The following is a 17,752-nucleotide window of genomic DNA, read 5'->3' on the forward strand; positions in this document are numbered from 1 at the left end:
TTGAACAAAATTCTTGTACTTATTGACCACTAGGATATCTTTTATGAAGTACAAGTTCATAAATTTTGCCGTTTTATGAATGAATTGACTGGCTTTTATTTATTCATTCCAGGAATTACTTATATATTCTGAATACAGTTTTTTTTTTAATTTGAAAGAGAATAATCAAAAAAGAAGTATAGCCAAATACCAACAACATAGACAAAAACAAAGCAAAGCAAAAGCAATAAAAATGATACAGGTTTTCAGAACAAAATGATAGGAATTAACAATGGCTGTTATGTTACATATTGTTATCTCCAATGAAGTGTTTTTTTCAGATATGTGTATTATGAGATGTTTTCCTATTCTATCCATTACCTATTTTCTTTTCCATAATATCTTTGCACAGAAAAAGTTTTAGCTTTTATGATGCTATTTTTTACCTTTTTTTAAGGATTAAAGATTTCCTGTACTCTTTTAAAGAAATACTTGTCTATTTCAAATTTATGAAGATAGTTTTTACATTTAATTTTCAAAGATTTATAAATTTCATGTTAAACTGCAGGAACCATCTGGAAAAGTTTTGCAGGTGTTTATTGTATCTGCTAAGGTTCAAGATTAGTATTAATGAACAAGTTTTTGAAAAATATTCTTTCTCCATTAAATTTTATTGAGACTACTAGAGGGTACTGAATTTATATTTAACTATAATCATGGAAAGGTCATTGTACCTTAATTATCAAGCTAGACAATAAAACTTGATTACTTTTTTTCTTAGCCTTATTGTTTTGGAGTAAGTCTTGAAGAGTCTGACATGTCTACTCAAAATAAGAGCATGTTGTCATTTTAATTGACTTTAATACAAGAATCATTTTGGATTTAACTAACAGCAGTACTAGATCTTCTGATATACTAACAAATATATCTCTCAATTGACTTAGGCCATCTTTCTTTAATTTCTGTCAACAAAGTTTTCACTGTTGGATCAATCATACTTTTTGCTAAATTTACTTTACTGTTTCAAATATTTCAAAGAGCTTTGGAAGTATTGTTTATAAATTTCATTTTTAATTATTTTTTGTAGGATAGAAAAATGCAGGTGCTGTATTGTTGACTATTTTTATGTTATCTGATTTAATTCTGTTAGATACAAATAGGACTATTAAGTCTTTCTTAAGAGTGACCCCTTTAACGTTATAAAATGTCTCTCTTTAACAGTTTTACCTTGGGCACTATATTTTCTAACTAATTAATCCATACTGCCTTTTTCTGGTTAGTACTTAAATGGCAATTTTTAAGCCCTTTTTTTCTACCTATCTGCATATTTATATTTAGATTATGTCTATCATAACCAGATATATATGCATATATGTATACCCGTGCATGTACATGCATACATATATATTTAAATTTATCATTTCTGAATTTTGCTTATAGATTTTAGTTAAGAAAGTTAATTTAATCCAATGATTTTTTTAATCTAAATCTCATTTACTTTGTAACAACTTTCTTAAACTTTTTGCATTAACAGAGTATTTTTATTTCTTTTATGTCATTTATGCTACTGCTCTTTTTAAAGCTATGCTATCTATATTTCTGGTAGGTATTCATTAAAATATGCATTCTTCATTTGTTCAAGAACATCTTGAATAAAAGGACTTTAAATCAGTAAAATTCCCCTCACCTGCGCACCTACTCTTTTTTCTACTGGTGTTATTTATTTTGATTCTACATATATTATGAATCACATAATACATTATTAGTACTATTTTTCAAAATTAGTACTCTTTTAAAACATTGTTTTAATGAAATAGTTACCTTTCGAATACTCATTACTCTTTCCTGAAGATGTGTGCCACCATCTTTGATAGTTTCCTTTCCGCTTGAAAATTTTCTTAGAATTTTCCTTTAGAATTTCTTGCAGTTTAAATTTGGTGAGAATTCTCTCAGCTTTTGTTTGAAAGTGCCATCCTGATGTCATTATTTCTGAATGCTACTTTCATTAGATATAGAAATCTGGCTGACAGCTATTTCTTGTTATCATTCCTCACTTTAATGATGGCATTTCATTATCTTCTGGCTTGCACTGTTTCTGGTGAGATGTCAGGCATCTTTGTTGTTGTTGCTCCCCTGTATGTAAAATGTCCTTTATCTGAATTCCTTTTAAAGAGTTTTTTTCCTACAAATATGCTTCAGTAATTTGATTATAATGTGCTTAAAATAGTTTTATTTGTACTTATTTTGCAGAGATTGCTTGAATATTTTCTTATTCTTAAGTTCTTAAAATGATCCCTTCTCTTTTTTTGTTTTGGACTATGTGTCCATTACAAGCTATTTGATGTCATTATTTTTGTTTTGTAATTATTCTATGTGCTTCACTTGCATAATTTCTGTAGAAATGCTTAAATTCAGTGTTCTTTCTGATGTTGTATTCAGCTTGCTACTAAGTTCTACACCCAAAATATTCTTAATTTAGAATTTAAAAAATTCAATTTTAGGATATCAATTTTATTGCTAGAAATTCTATTCATCTACTGAAAAATAGACATTTTCTCATGTTTACTTTATTTTGCAATTTTTGTAACACATTCATAATATACCTTCAATGTCTTTAATTTCCTAACTCAGAATTCTAATTCGTTTGTAGTGCTGCTTCTATGTGTATTTGCTTTTCTCTTCATTTATCCTGAAAGTGTGAAGGACTATTTGTTTAGAAGTATTGAGAAATTTCAAATAAAAATGATTTCACCAATAGAGGGTAAATTCATTTCTCAGGCAGCTAAGCTGAAGAAATGAAGAGTGAACTGTATTCTAAGCAACTACAGGTACCCATGAGGAATTTGGGCTTGACACACTGTAAGTCCATAGTGATTTCCTGCTTCTTTCCAGGCACAGCACCCTATGCTTCTCAGCAGAAGTCTTTGTGATGAACTGCCAGGTGGTTTCCTTTTTCACAAAACATTTATGTTTGCTTTAGAATTCAGCTCACTACCCTTCCTTTAGAAAGCTTTATAAATATAATGTTTTGTGCTTATATTTGTTTTAACAATTAATTACCTTATATCATGTACATACATCTATGTTAGCATTAAATCAATTGAGTATAATGTTTATACACATAAGTCTGACAAATCAGCCCATAACACCTTGGGAAATAGAAATTGGAGCTTGTCCATTCCTTTATACATAATGACTAATGATACACAATGTATTCTAGTTACTGAATATGGGTTAAGTATTTATTTCAATCCCTGTACTTCTAAAATTCACTTCCTATAGAAATTTCAAGGGTTATAGTCTCTCTGTTGGCATTTGACTTATCTAGATCCAAAAGTTAAAACTTAATACATTTCAAAATTAATGTTGTCATACATTTTGGAAGATCACACTGGCTAAAGTTAAAATAGTAAGAAATGTGGTTATTTAACACTATAAAAGTATTCATTTTAATTTTTATCTGTTTTAATAGTTAAAAACAAAATTTAAGTCTCTTATCTCAAATTAAACTACTATTCAATTTTAACTAATAATACCTTTATGTGCCTGACACTTCAGGTGGAATGATTAAATTATGTACCTTTAGAAAGATCTCAGAAAGCAATGACAGCTATTACAAACCTACTATGTTCCTAGGTACTTAAAAATGTATTGTATTTAAAAATTACGGCATTGATTTCAATTCATTGTTTCTCTTTCATATGACATTCTTCTTCTCCTTCTGATTTACATATGGGCTGTGAATTTTTATTTCCTTAACTTTGCTTTGCTTTTCATAGATTTATCTCATGAAACACCGTGCTCGTCAGCTTTGTAAGGTTGTTACTTTAAGCAAGGATGTAGAATCATAGGACCATTTCTCCTGATCAAATGGAAGTACTGTGAAAGGATATTTTCCTTAAAATACTGAGTTGGCAGTGGGTTACACACAGTGTAAGTGAAAGCATAAGTCTTCAAGGCCTTTCCTTCCATTCTTCTTGCACAATAGAGTATGTATTGATGTGTGAGTTAGATACACTCTGCTCTACTGATTTTTTAAAGATGTGCTCTCGCTATGTTTCTCAGACTTGCCTCATAGTCATGATTCTCCTGCCTCAACCTGGGATTGTAGGCATACACTATCATGTCTTTCAGCTGCACTGATTTTTTAAGGTCGAGAGTATAAAAAAGAACTTCACATTTAGCTTCTGTGAAGTTTATGCATACAACACCTTTGGGTTCCGTTTTGGCCTTGAAAAGTATATAACGCTCATTTTAAAAAAAAAACTGCTAAGAGGCCTGAGACTAAGATCAAACAAAGAGAATGGTTAGATTTGACATCCTGAGCTTGGTAGTTTAGTGAGTGATTCTCATGCTCTTTTAAAATATACTTTCCAATCTACTTTTTGCTCATCTAGATATGTTGTCTTTAGATATCTAACAAGGAAAAGCCTGACCAGAAAGCATGAAGTATTATCTTTTTATAACTGCTAGACAAAAAAATTAAGAACATGATTCAACAGCATTTTCTTGGATGAAGGTGTCCAGCTTGGGAGAGAACAATTTTCAAGAGTTTTGGAAAATACTATCACTTCTATTCACAAGAGAAGTTGTAATACTGTATGTTAAGCCAATTTATTTCATATCAGTAGTAATGAACAGTGACATATCAACTTCCTTCAATTACAAAACACCTAGCAAGGTAGTATGGAATGATCCCACTTTGAAGTACTTTGTGGGAGAAATTTGGAAAGGTTATAGTGATGGGGTCTAGAGAAGTCTTGGAATGTAGTAAACAGAAGTATTTTTGTTGGAGTTCAGAAGTTCAGAATTCTAACAGGAATGTAGACAGTAAAGGTTTAGACAGATTCAGGGGGGCTGGGGATTTAGCTCAGCGGCAAAGCGCCTGCCTAGACAGATTCAGTGGGGAACAAAGGCTCAATTGGCAGTTGGATTAGAGGTTATGTGTGTTAAAAATCTACCAAAGATTAGTCTACATTGCACCTAAGACTTGAAAATTTGCAGGATAATGAGATTAAAAGTAGTGTACTAATTAAACTGGTGGAAGAAATTTAAAGGCAACTAAACATTATGGATGTGTCATGGGTACTACTTGCTACTTTTAGTTGTATTTTGGTGAGGGTAAATTACAGAGCAGCAAAGTGTGAACCATATATTTTGGCTCGAAGGAACAAAGTGTACAACTGAGGCCAATGTAGATGTGGCTACTTAAAAAGATCAGCAGTGTTAAAATAAAATTAAGTACTTCATACAGGAACAAGAATAAAATGTCTTGAGGATCTCTTAGGAATTAGCAAGATCTCACCCATGGCAGGTTCAAGGATGCGAAAGTGTCAATTTTTTTATTTAAAAAGGGAGTCCCTTGGATCCCTGCTCAAGAAAGGCTTCCTAGGGAATTTTTTCCCCAGAATTCATTTGACTGTGCTTAGCCATCCGGGTACTCAGAGGCCACTACATCCATTCTCCAAGAGGGCCTGGCTATCACTTCTATTAATAGAAGACCATGACATTGTCCATATAATGGTGGTTTCCGTGACATGTAGAATGCAAGAGTTATGGAATCAGGGAGGCTTCCACTGAGGTTCCAAATGAAAGTCTGTGAGACCAGACAAAGGGCCCAAGAGTCAGCAGTGCATGAACCAGTGGGAGTGAAGCCAAAGATGAGTGAACACTCCCGGAAGTTGGAGATCCCAGGAATGTGGGCCATCAGGTGAGAAAATCTGCAGGTCATGAATGAAGCCAACCCAAGAGAAAGAACTTGTTTGTTACAGCTTGCAAGACCATAGGGATGAGGCTATTCATGCCCTTTGGCATTCACCTTTTACCACCAGGTGCCCTCGATGCTGGATATTCACCTATAAGACTTAGTATTTGCTGTGTTGATTTTTGGTCTTGCTTTTGCCTGATTCTTTTCTATCCCTATATCTCTCCTTTTTGGAATGGAAGTGTTTACTTTGAGCCATCATATGGGGATTATGTAACTTGATTTTGGTTTTCACAGAAGTTCACAGTGAAGAGTTAACTGCATCTCAGAGAGATCTAGATCTGGATTTTGAAAAATGTTGGAATGGTTGAGACTTTGAAGAAGAGATTATTAGTTTACTGGTTGTTTGTGGGATAGCTATATTATACTAACCAGAATTATGAATTTGCTATTTTGACATTAAGTATGATTTAAAGAGATGTGTTTGGGAAGTTCATAAGGGGTGGATCATGATTATTAGTGCTGATCTATTAACTTCATTAGATTAGGAAATGCCTAGAAGATAAATACAGAATACTCCTGTTGTGTCTCAGTCAATCATGGAGGTGTGGTCTTGGACAATATATAAGGTTCGTAGCCCATTTCTACCTGGCAGTGTTCCCTTACCCTGCTTCTGTGCTACCACAAACTAACCATTTCTACACCACCACCGTGCTGTTTCTGCTGTGGAGACTGCTGATCATGTACCAAATCCCCTGAAACTATTGTACAGGATAGTGACTTTTAGCATATCATTTGAAGACAGAATAATTCTAGTCTTAGTGCAAACCTCAAAATGTGTCTTGAGAAACATCCCGGAAGGGTTGTAAAAAGTTCACTTTGCAGTTCTGACTTTGCCCTGGAATGCTTCTCCAAAGGCAAAGAACACCCGGGCCCAGATAATCACCTATGACCCTGCCTGGGTTGTTTCATCCCTTCCCTGGCCCTAGATAAACATTGTAACCATAAAGGAAGTGTGTGGTTGTCTGAAGGGGGACATACAGAACAGAGTACAGAAGGTATATATCATTGTGGCTAGGCTCATCACAGGAGCCTGACCCAGTCACATGGCACAAGGAAAACAATGTGTGGCCAGGGCTACAACATTCCAATCTGTTACCATGGAAACCAAAAATGTATATAAGCTGGGAACAAAGGCAGGCAGGGGCCCCATGTTCCTGATCTGCTAGTCGGGGATGTGTGGTGACCAGTTTAAAATTAATAAACTCTCTTTGTCATAAGCAGTCCTTTGGTCTTCTGTGGAATACAGCCTGATTTTTGTTGTTACACTATAAGCTAAACTAAACCATTTCTTCTTGAAGTTATAAGAGGAAAATATTGTGTCTTAGCAATGAGAAAGCTAATTAATACAATCTCCTGAAATGAATTGGTTGCCTTGATGGCATTAAATCCTATGACTTGGATGGATCCCTCCTCCCCCATGTTTCAGGGAATCCAACATAGGGCTTCACATATGTTAGGCAAGTGCTCTCCTACGAACTACATCCCCAACACATATGACTTGAATTTTAATGTAATCATGATTTTGATGATTCATTTCCCTTGCCAGTCAACATCCTTTTCCTTGCAGAGGCAATTTGATCACCTGTCCTAATGGGTTGTCCTGAAACCATCACTATTCTCACATTAAGGCAAAAATCAGTGTATTAAAATTGACTCTTTTCCTTGCCCTTTCCTTGCTCATTATGGTTATCATGTGGGCTAAAATTATTTTGTGTTTTTTTTCCACCAATCATACTTATTCTACCTTCATTTTCATTGAGAAAAATAAAAAGAAAAATGAGAGAAAAGGTTAGCATATTCATAATTTCTTCCCCTTCAGCTTAGTTATTTTGGTATAGGTCATAAAATATATATAAATGAGAAAGACAGCTTATATGACTATATATAAGTATGTATTTATATGCATACAGCATGTGTATATGTTTATAGAACTATTCATTTATTTAGTTAAAGATCACTACTCATTGTGTGACAAAATATGAACTTTGAACTTAAATCTGTTAAAAAAATAGTGGTTTATAAACTATGTAAAGTTAAACAGCACAGTAAGTTCCACAAGATATAAGTTTTATTTGAAAAATAGGAATACTAATACCTAGCTGGTAGGATTGTGACAAAATCCATTGATATATTAAATAAAATTTTCAGTAAAAATTCCTGGGAGATGGTAGGAGGCCAGTTATAAGGAGACCAGCTCAAACAGTAGTTAATAATATTTTCTCTGTTCATCCTACTACTTGTAGTCATATGACAAAGTATTCAGGGATACAGAATCAAAGAAAATATAACCTCTCTTTTAAGGTCCTAAAAATCTACTGAGGAAAACTGAAAAGAGCACCAACAACTAATATGTAATATGAAAAGTGCTGTTAAAATAGTGAACAATAGATGCCATTCCATGTAAAGTGGAACAAAACAAGAAACTGGTTGGCAATACAATTTGTGTGTGCATTGACTTAATTGAAACTAAGCGTGAAAAGGATTTTGCTTGCCTATTAATTATTCTTAAACTGTATTTTTGTTTGATTTAGTTGTTTTGTTTTTAGTTAAGGTCTATAATGTTTTTAAAGCTAAGTGTAAAAATTGTTTTTTGTTTGTTTCATTACTTCAATATCAAAGAAGTTGAGGACACTATTAAATTCCAAAACAATGTTTAGCTCTGGAATTCTGGGAAAGACCAGTACCAACAAAGGATCTCTTACCATACAATAGCTAGATTGTATTGGGATAAACTCTGGTGTGGATTTTTGTAAGTGAATTTAAGTGTACTATGTAAAAAAAATGAATTTTAGATGTTCACAGACATCAATATTTTCATATCACTCCTATAATATTGAGACAATTTTCCCTAAATATAAAGCTTTACCGTGTATAGCAGTTTAATATTAAAGGGAGTTCAGTAAGACAAAGTGGAAAATTTGTAGAGAACCTTAAACTTTTACAATGTAGGATTAAATTTTGGTGGAAAGATGAGGTATAGTGGAAAATAGTGTTTAGTGTTACTGTTCAAATTTAGAGAAAAATATCAAAAACCCTAAAGCATTTTAAAGTACTACAAGTTAATTCCTCTTAAAAAGTCTCTCTTACACACACTTATTTCATTGTTCTGACCACTTTCTGAAAAGTTCTGGAAGTTCTGCAAGCTCGGGAAGTCTTCCTTTACCTATCTTTAAGTGCACTGTCATGGTTGCCTCAGTGTTCTGAATGGATGCAAAACATTTGCCTTTCATGATTATTTTGACTTTGGGGAGGAGCTAGAAGCCACATGGTGCTAGATCCAATGAATAAGTGGAGAAGGACACACTGTAATGGTTTTAGGAGCCTGCTTTCTCATGGACGGCACCTGGCAGCAGCATTCATATTTTTTCACCATTCCTTGTAAAGACACTCGAGAGAGGACTTCCAGTACTACTTCAGAATGTTGCAACTATTATGTCATAGTGTGTTCATTAAGAAGAGGATTATTCTGAAAGGGATTAATGAAAATGTACCCTTTATATCACTAAATATTTTAAATCTAAATATACTCGATATTTTGTCACATCTCATGCAGTGAAATTCACTCTTACATCACAGAAGTTTCTGGGAGTCTGGAGCAGCAACTGGAATTTTAAAAAGAATGGATCATGCATACATAACTTCTTTATCAAGATTGTGGTGGAGCTAAAGCTTAAAAGGTGTAAATTCCTCAGGACCCCATTTTTATGGGTCTTGAGAAAGAATTAAAAGTTGACAGCATAGTATGAACCTGTAGGTGACACAAAGAGAAGGGAAATGTATTACTTCTGTTATTAACTGCAGGTGAGAATAACTAGGTATGAATACAAAGTGAAGTTTTTAGAAATTGACATAAAACAAAAATAATAAAGAAACAAAGTAAAGTACACACAATTTAATCATGGATAAGAAATAGAGACACTTAGAAAATCACAAATTGGGAGGAAAAATAGAATATATGAGATAGAGAAACACTGGTAGTATTAAAATTTTTGAAAGAAAAAATCTTGGCTGAAATAGCCTTATTTTAGCTCCTCTCATTGTTTTTCTCCTTTGGATTTTCAGTAGAGAAAAAAAGTGCACATGTTTTACTTTTTATATGCCTGCTGATTTTCAAGGTTAAAAAAACCTGGAGAGAGAGATGTATAAAAATCACCCAAGGAAAGGAGCTGAGCCATGACTTTGACTGTGATATACCTGAGTCTTTCCCTTGCACTCTCTTGAGTTTTAATTGTCTTTTTACAAATTTTGAGGAAATACAGCAAATTATGCATACAGTTTAAAAATGTTTCCTATCTCCAGTATTTGTACTATAACCTCCTCTTTAATCTGTTGTGCCCTAAATATTCGTCTCACTTTGCTAGTTTCCTCTGATGCTTGAGTTCACTTAAGGTTCAATTTTAGGAAGTTGGATTTTTAATAAGATTTCTTTAAATGGTTTCCATATTTAGCCAGTCTTGGCAGTTCTTAACAGTCCATGGAAGAGCAAATAGCAAGCTTATGAAATAAAATAGCTTCTTTAACTTCTAGACGAAACCAAAACTTGGGGTCTCTGACTTCTAAGATGTGAACGCAATATTGGCAATCTAAATTTATCAACAGCCTAATGTGACAGTCTCCAAAAAGGACTCCTTTATTCTACTGATGATAGTAATGTTTCTTAAGTTTCCAAGAATAATCTTTCCTCTGTAAGTATTTTCACTTTGAAAAATAGCTTTTTGCCTAAGTGTGTTAATTCAGGTTTTATGCCGCTACTACCTATTGATATCTATATCAACACACATTTTCATACACATAAAAGTGTCAAATAACAGAGAATTCCTTTCTATCTCTATTTTAAAAAGACAAACAAAGCTGAATTTAGTTTTTAAAACTGTGTAAAGCTTGGCTGCTTTGATTGTACATGTGTAATACTAGGAGTTGCTTTTGCTAAGGAATTCTTTTTTTTTATTTTAGAAATAAAAGGAGGAAAATACTAACAGATCGACAATGTTTTACAAAATAGCAAAGGATCAGTACAGACATTACAGAGTTACAAACAGAGTGGTAGGGAACTAACAATGCTTATTGTATTACATATTGATATCTTCAAAGTGGCTTCTCATGAAAACACATATAGACATACAAAGCTGATCAACCAATGCCTCACTGACAGTTTTGCTAAGGAATTCTTGAACAGAAGGATTCAATGCTCTTTTCTCTTTAGGCTCAGTAAGGTGGCCAGCAATGGCCCCACAAATACAAATCAGGGGAAGGTGAGTAGCGTGGGGAAGGTGAGCAAGAGGTGGAAGGATGGCAGGAAACATTCTATGACTTATGCATTTTTATGAAAAAGAATTCTCTTTACTTACTGCATAGTGTTGCTATTATTATTACTTGGTGGGCCTGAGGCATGGGCCACACACATCATCGGCCTAAAAATAAATCTACAGCCTGTCTGAGTGTCATTATGGTGTTTGTTTCATAACAACTGCCTATGAATCTTTATTAGAATTCAAGTGGGCTGGGACTCGGAGCCAGCAGTGAGGCCCTGATGCAGTAATAAGACACAGTCTGTTCTTGGGGCGGCTCTGGCTGGATCAGAGCAGGGTGTGTCAAAAAATTGGGCACACTGCAAATACTTTGAATCCCGGATACTGAAAGAGACAGAGTAGAACCATAAGAATGCATTTCATCCAAATAAGATACGTGGTATTTAAGTCAGTCCCTGAAGGAGAGGGGAGAAAGGCTGGAGCTCGCAAACTGAATTGTGGGCCACGCCAGCACTGTGCGTGGTGACTGACTGAGGACAGCTAAGGGTGAAATGCAGAAGCTTAAGTTTCTGAAAGAAAATCGTTGTCCAGCAGATCCATTTAAAAAAACATTGAAGTCTCACTTCTCTCTCGCACAGTGGTACAGAAATCTTTATGGTAGCATCTATCCCTTCATCTACTGAGAAGCAACCTGTATTTATGACACAAAGTCTCTGTATAAATCTATAGAATACCAAATGTGACATTCACACACTTAAGCTTTAATTTAAATAGGCTTTATTTTACAAGTTTTTTTATGAATTAAAATACCTTAGCATGAGAGATGACCAAGGCATATTGTGTATTTTGGGGGCCATAGGAGTGCAGGGAGGCTTTAGTCTAAGAATTTTCAAACTGAGGGAAGACCGGCCAGAAGATAGTAGCATCATGGAGATCAGTCTGTGCAGTCACAATCCTGGAAATCTCGCTTGTGCTCACTTTTATTCAGTGTCTAAACTCATGTACTGGCACACTTCACATGCAAGAGGCTATAACCTTCCGATTTGGGGCAATAAAAATCTTGGCCATTAGAAACAAAGCAGGTTGATAATGTCTTACCACTTTGTAATTTGGTGAATCCCCCTATTGCTATGTTGTCCTTCTTTTGCTCTTTTAAATAAAAAAAAAAAAGAAATAAAGCAGGAGCTTTACTTGCATAATGTTGTGTTTAAATAAGACATGATGTGTTTGTAAAAAAAATGGTTTATATCTCTTCAAAAATAGTTATTTACATTTTGTCTCAGGTGTATTCCATGGGGATACTGGTCATCACAGTCTCTTATCTCATATAGAAGTTGGTAGCAAAGACATAAAACTAAACAGCGGTGTATATTCCAAGTAATAAACATTCACATCAACCTTAAAATGTTACATGATTGAAGGAGAAAGGATGATAAGTTTCCTAAATTGATATAAGTGGGATGTTATCTACCTTCGATAGGAGGAAAAAAACCTTTGAAAAAGTATATATATATCTTTCTTTTCTTTTTTCTGTTGCATTTAGAATTAGATGTTGGGAGAAAAGCAGTCATAATTTCAATATCTTTCATTATTAAAAAGCTAGAAATATGATGATACACTAATTCTATATATTAGACTTGTACATAAAATATATGCTGTAATAACTAAAGGGTACATACTGGAGTATAAATAAACATTTTAGGGCTATGCTTTACCATTGGAATATTCATAAGACTTTCAAAAATACTTAAGAGTCAACAGAACAACACAAATCCAAAAGGAAGAAGGTCTGAAAATGCAAAACACAGTAAAGATGTCTCCCATTCTCTGATGTTCATTGTATTATTCAAAAATTCTAGATATAAGTCAACTAGTGCACAGCAATGGACGAATTCATTTTTAAAAGGGCAACACACACAGAAACACACACAATGGGACACTATACAGACTTTACAACAGTAATGACAAAGTAATTGTGTTAGTCACATGTCCCATTGCTGGGACACAGTATCCAACCTTTACAACTTTAAGGAGCGAATCTTTAATATTGCTCACTGCTTCGGGGAATCAGTCCATGATAGGCTGGCTCCAAAGCAGAAACACTGTAGAAAAGCTTTGTAGAGCAAAGACATTCAGTTCATGGCAAATTGAAGGCAGAGTAGGAAGACAGTACAAAAGAGCAGCAGGGGTCAGAAATCATATATATAACTCAAGGCCACATCATCATGACCTGCCCAGACAGACCACAAAATGGGCCTTACTAATCCCCTGGGTGTTTCTTAATCCAGGAAAGATCCCATATTATGATTAATGATAAAAATGTACACCTTGTCAATTTGACAACCGGACACATTTTAAACCATAGTTATCCTGCAAACAGAGTCAATAACAAATCCATAACATGATAGAACCATGCTGCCCACAACCAGAAACACACTACTACTCTCTCTACAATCTCAATAGTTCTAGCATTTTTCATAAGTCCTACTGAAAGTTTCTCCTGAAAGTTATCAAAAACTCTTATCCATGAACTCCTATGAAAACAAAAAGGAACTTACATAATCCCAAGATACACTTGCATACATTAAACAGTTCCATTCCATAAGGGAGGAATAGGGACTGGAAACGAACACAACCAAAGTAAGATCAAAACCTGGGAGGGGACACAGTAAGTTCTATGGTTCCATATTCATACGGCAGATGTGAATTCCCCAAGTTGTGACACCTATCATGCTGCTTGCTGAAGACCACACTCCTTCTCTTTGGCCTGTACTCATGTTCGACACTTTCCCTGGCAAGAGGTTCTTGGCATCTAAGTTCCTGGGGTCTCCACCACCACTCTGACCTCATTCCCACCACTTCACACACCTATATCTCAGGGACACATAGCCTGGCCTCCAAATAATTCCTTTGAAATCTGGGTAGAAACTTCCTTGACCCACAACTCTTGTATTCTGCATGCCTGAACAACCAGTAGTACATGGCCAATATCAAGGTCAACCACCAGCTAGAGCAGCATCTATATTCTAGTTAACAGTATATTCTAAACTTGTTAAATACTGAGAGTGGATTTTAAGACTTCTCTCCATACAAACTAGATATATATTTGTTTTTGTTTTTTTGAGAGATCTCAGTGTATATATATATATATATACAGTAGTGTATATATACAGTAGTGTATATCAGAACAGTTTCAAGGGCCCATACTGACATCATAGCTCCAATCCCCTTAGATCTTGTTTTGGACTCTCAGTGCTTACTTACTGGTAACAGGTTTTATAGTAGCAAATGGGTGGATGGACTGCAATTGTACAACTGGATCTGGAGAAGGCTTTAAGTCAGAACCAAACACTAACTTTAGTCTGTGCCTACTAAGTACTTATTACTACTTCAGTCCATGCCTCTTGCACTCACTATACATTGTCTCAGGCACAGACTTGGTAAGCTGATCCTAGCCAAAATGAGTGAAAACAATATGTCCCTGGAAAGCTTCTTTGAACAGAGAAAAATACTCATTAATGAGACAGCAGAAGACTCCTAAACATACCTATAAAAGGAAATCCACATTTAAATGAAAATGACAAGAGTCTGATTTATATCATGGGTTCATTGCAATAGGTGATTCACATTCTCCAAGCCCACTTTGCATAATATGTGGTGATCAGCATCCAAAGAAGCACCGAAACCTTCAAAAGTGGCTTCCCACATGCAGACCAACCACCCTGTACTGTAAAACAAAACTTTTGAGTTTTTCAAAAGAAAATAAAATGAACACAAACAGCAGAAGCAATAATTGAAGGCCACCACTTCATCAAATGTGTGCACTGAGAGCATTCTTCTTAGCTGTTAACCACTTTGCTCAAGCTAAGAAACCCTTTACTTTGGGGGAAGACAGTCCTACTTACTGCTAAGGACATTTGCCATGAACTTTCAGGAGAGGCTACAATTCAAAAAGTTTTACATGCTCACCTTTGTGCCAGTACCATAAATGGAGAAATAGTAGAGAAGCTGTTGATGGAGAGGGTTATTAAATCACTGTGATGTGCAATTCAGGTTGACTAGTCAATTGCTGGTGACAGCAAAGGGGAAATGCTTGCATTTGTGCTGTATATTTTCAAGAGGACATACTTTGTCAACCAACACCACATCTGTATCTATTCAATTCTTTGCTTACACGTCAGGAGAACTGAATTGGGTTTTTTTGTGCCAGTATACACGTGCATGGAGTAGCTGCTTTGGAAAACTTTCTAGTCTCTCCGCTAATATCAAAAGGGTTACTTCTACATGTGAGTCTTCATATTGGGTCATCTGTAGAGAAATGCTGCCTCATTGAAAATTATCACCTGAACGAAACAGTGTTTTGCATGATATGATTACAATTATTAATTGCATTAAAGTGCATTTCCTTAGCTCACATTTATTCATGCAGCTGTGAGGAGATGAATACAAAGACACACATCTCCTCATATACACAGAAGTGACACAGGTATCTAAGTTTAGATTATTGGCCAGAGTTTTTGAGTTATGGGAGTTCTCTCAAAGATTTATTTTAGAAAATTAGTTAGCACTAGCTGCACATTTCAGTAATAGCATGGTTTGCAAAACTTGCTTGCTTGTGTTACATATTCAACCTATACAACAAACTCAATTGGTCATTTCAAGGTACAGTGACAACTATATACAACTTAGCAGATAAAGTGGCTGCATTCATGACAAGCAGGAATTACTGGGGTGACAAGTGAACATTGAGATTTCTGATATGTTTCAAGCATATTTTGAGACCAAGTCTTCTTTTTCCCAGCTGATAAATGATCATCAATCTCAGGTTTCAAAGGAATTTGAGCATTTCTTCTCAACCACAAAAGACCTCCAAACTGGAAAGGAATAAATCTATGATGCATTTGTAAATAAGCCAGGCGAACAAACTATTTGTGCTGGAGAAGTATCAATTACTGGAGATCACAAGTGATGGGGACTTTAATGTATATTTGAGAGGACTTCTAGTGTTTAAGTCAAGGCAGAAACTTTGGGATTTCCAGGAAAGCACTGAAAAATCTGCTTCCACATCTAACCTCCTTTCTTTGTGACAGAAAGGAAAAGGAGATGATGGAGCAGATTGGATACAATACACTTGCAAGTTGCTGTCTCCTGCCACTGTCAGATGGAGCCATCTAACTGCAGGAAAATAAGCTCAGGACTCTCACTGCTTCTGCAATATATAGCAATTCAGTGATAGTAGAAATAAAGTACACAATGAATATGATGTACCTGTATCACTCCAAAACTGTCCTCCGGGCCCTGTCCTTGGGGAAAGTGTCTTCCAGGAAAGCAGCCCCTGGTGCTAAAAGGCTCAGTGCTCTGGAAGTTGAGATGTGAAGTTTCACTGTGTTTTTAATTTTCATTTCCCTATTGATTATTATATTGAGCATCCTTTCATGTCTTTGGTGTCATTTTTAAATTTTGGAGGGAATTATCTATTTAAATATATTATCTAATTTAAGTTTTGATTTAACTTTTATTATTTTTTCTTCATTTTTTATTTTAAAAATTAAAAACAACTGACAAAACAACATTGAAGACAAAATCAAAACAACACAATAATTTCAAAAATGAAACATGATCGCAAGACAAAATGGTAGAAATTCACAATGGTTGCTATGTTACATGCCATTATCTTTAATGAAGTTGCTCAGTAAACTTTTATTATTGAATTATAGATATTATTTCTCTGTTCAAGTTATGAATCACTTAGATATCTAGTATGCAAAATCTTTTCCCAACTCTACTCATGAGTTTTAAACTTTATATACAATGACAATCACATATATGTATAGAAAATATATGTGTGTATATACATACAAACATTTGTATGCATTTACAAAAGCACTATATATATGTATATAAAATGACGTGACATTTTATATACATATATATGTATATATATATGTGGATTAAAGAAACATTGTGTTTACAACAGTGGTTCCATAAGATTATTATGAAGCTCCAAAATTATATCCCCTACTTTTTACCTGTACTTGTTCTAAGTTTACAATGTTTGAAAACACAAATATTCATTGTGTTATGCTTGCCTAGTGTTCCCAAGAGTAAATAATTTACCAGTCTGTAGTTTAAGAACAATAGCCTCAATGTGTAGTAGGTTGCACTATGTTTTCTTAAGTATATTCTGTCCATTTTGCACAGTGCTGAAATTCCCTAACATTCTGCCAAATATATCTCTGCCATTAAGTTCACATAACATACATGTAGTGTATAACGCGTATTAGGTTATATATACAGTACTATATAATGAGTACATAATGTATATGTATGATATGCAATATATAGCATACATTATATTATATGTAATATAATTCATCTACACTGTATATAAAATATATGGTGTGTATGGATTTTTTTGTGGTGCTGAATATTGATCCCAGGGTTTTTTCACTGAGATAATTCTCCAATACGTTATTTTTTGTTTTGAGACAGGATCTTGCTAAGTCACACAGGCTGGACTTGAACCTGCAATCCTCCTATTATAACCTTCCATAGTGTTGGGATTACAGCAGGAGCGACCACAGGTGGTTTATGTGTATCTTAATTTTTATACCCATTATCACCATGTTACTTTGTTTGCCTTCACTCAGGTTTTCTTTTTTTTTTATTTTAAAGATAAAAGGAGGGAAACATTAACAGACATACAACATTTTACAACATATCACAAGCACAATACAGACAATACAGAGTTACAAAC

The 17,752-nt window shown here is 34.5% G+C and overlaps 1 long non-coding RNA gene across 2 annotated transcripts in view; it reads left to right on the forward strand.

Moving 5' to 3' along the window:
* The first annotated feature begins 5,601 nt into the window (after window positions 1–5,601).
* The window catches only part of LOC102028965, a 60,506-nt gene continuing 48,355 nt past the window's right edge, over window positions 5,602–17,752 (forward strand). For both annotated transcript variants that reach the window (XR_260578.2, XR_001233492.1), the window contains exon 1: window positions 5,602–5,689. This is a non-coding gene — a long non-coding RNA (uncharacterized LOC102028965). The remainder of the gene's footprint in view (window positions 5,690–17,752) is intronic.

Source organism: Chinchilla lanigera, unplaced genomic scaffold, assembly GCF_000276665.1.
Source record: "Chinchilla lanigera isolate Chin_1 unplaced genomic scaffold, ChiLan1.0 scaffold00017, whole genome shotgun sequence".
NCBI classification, from domain to species: Eukaryota; Metazoa; Chordata; class Mammalia; order Rodentia; family Chinchillidae; genus Chinchilla; species Chinchilla lanigera.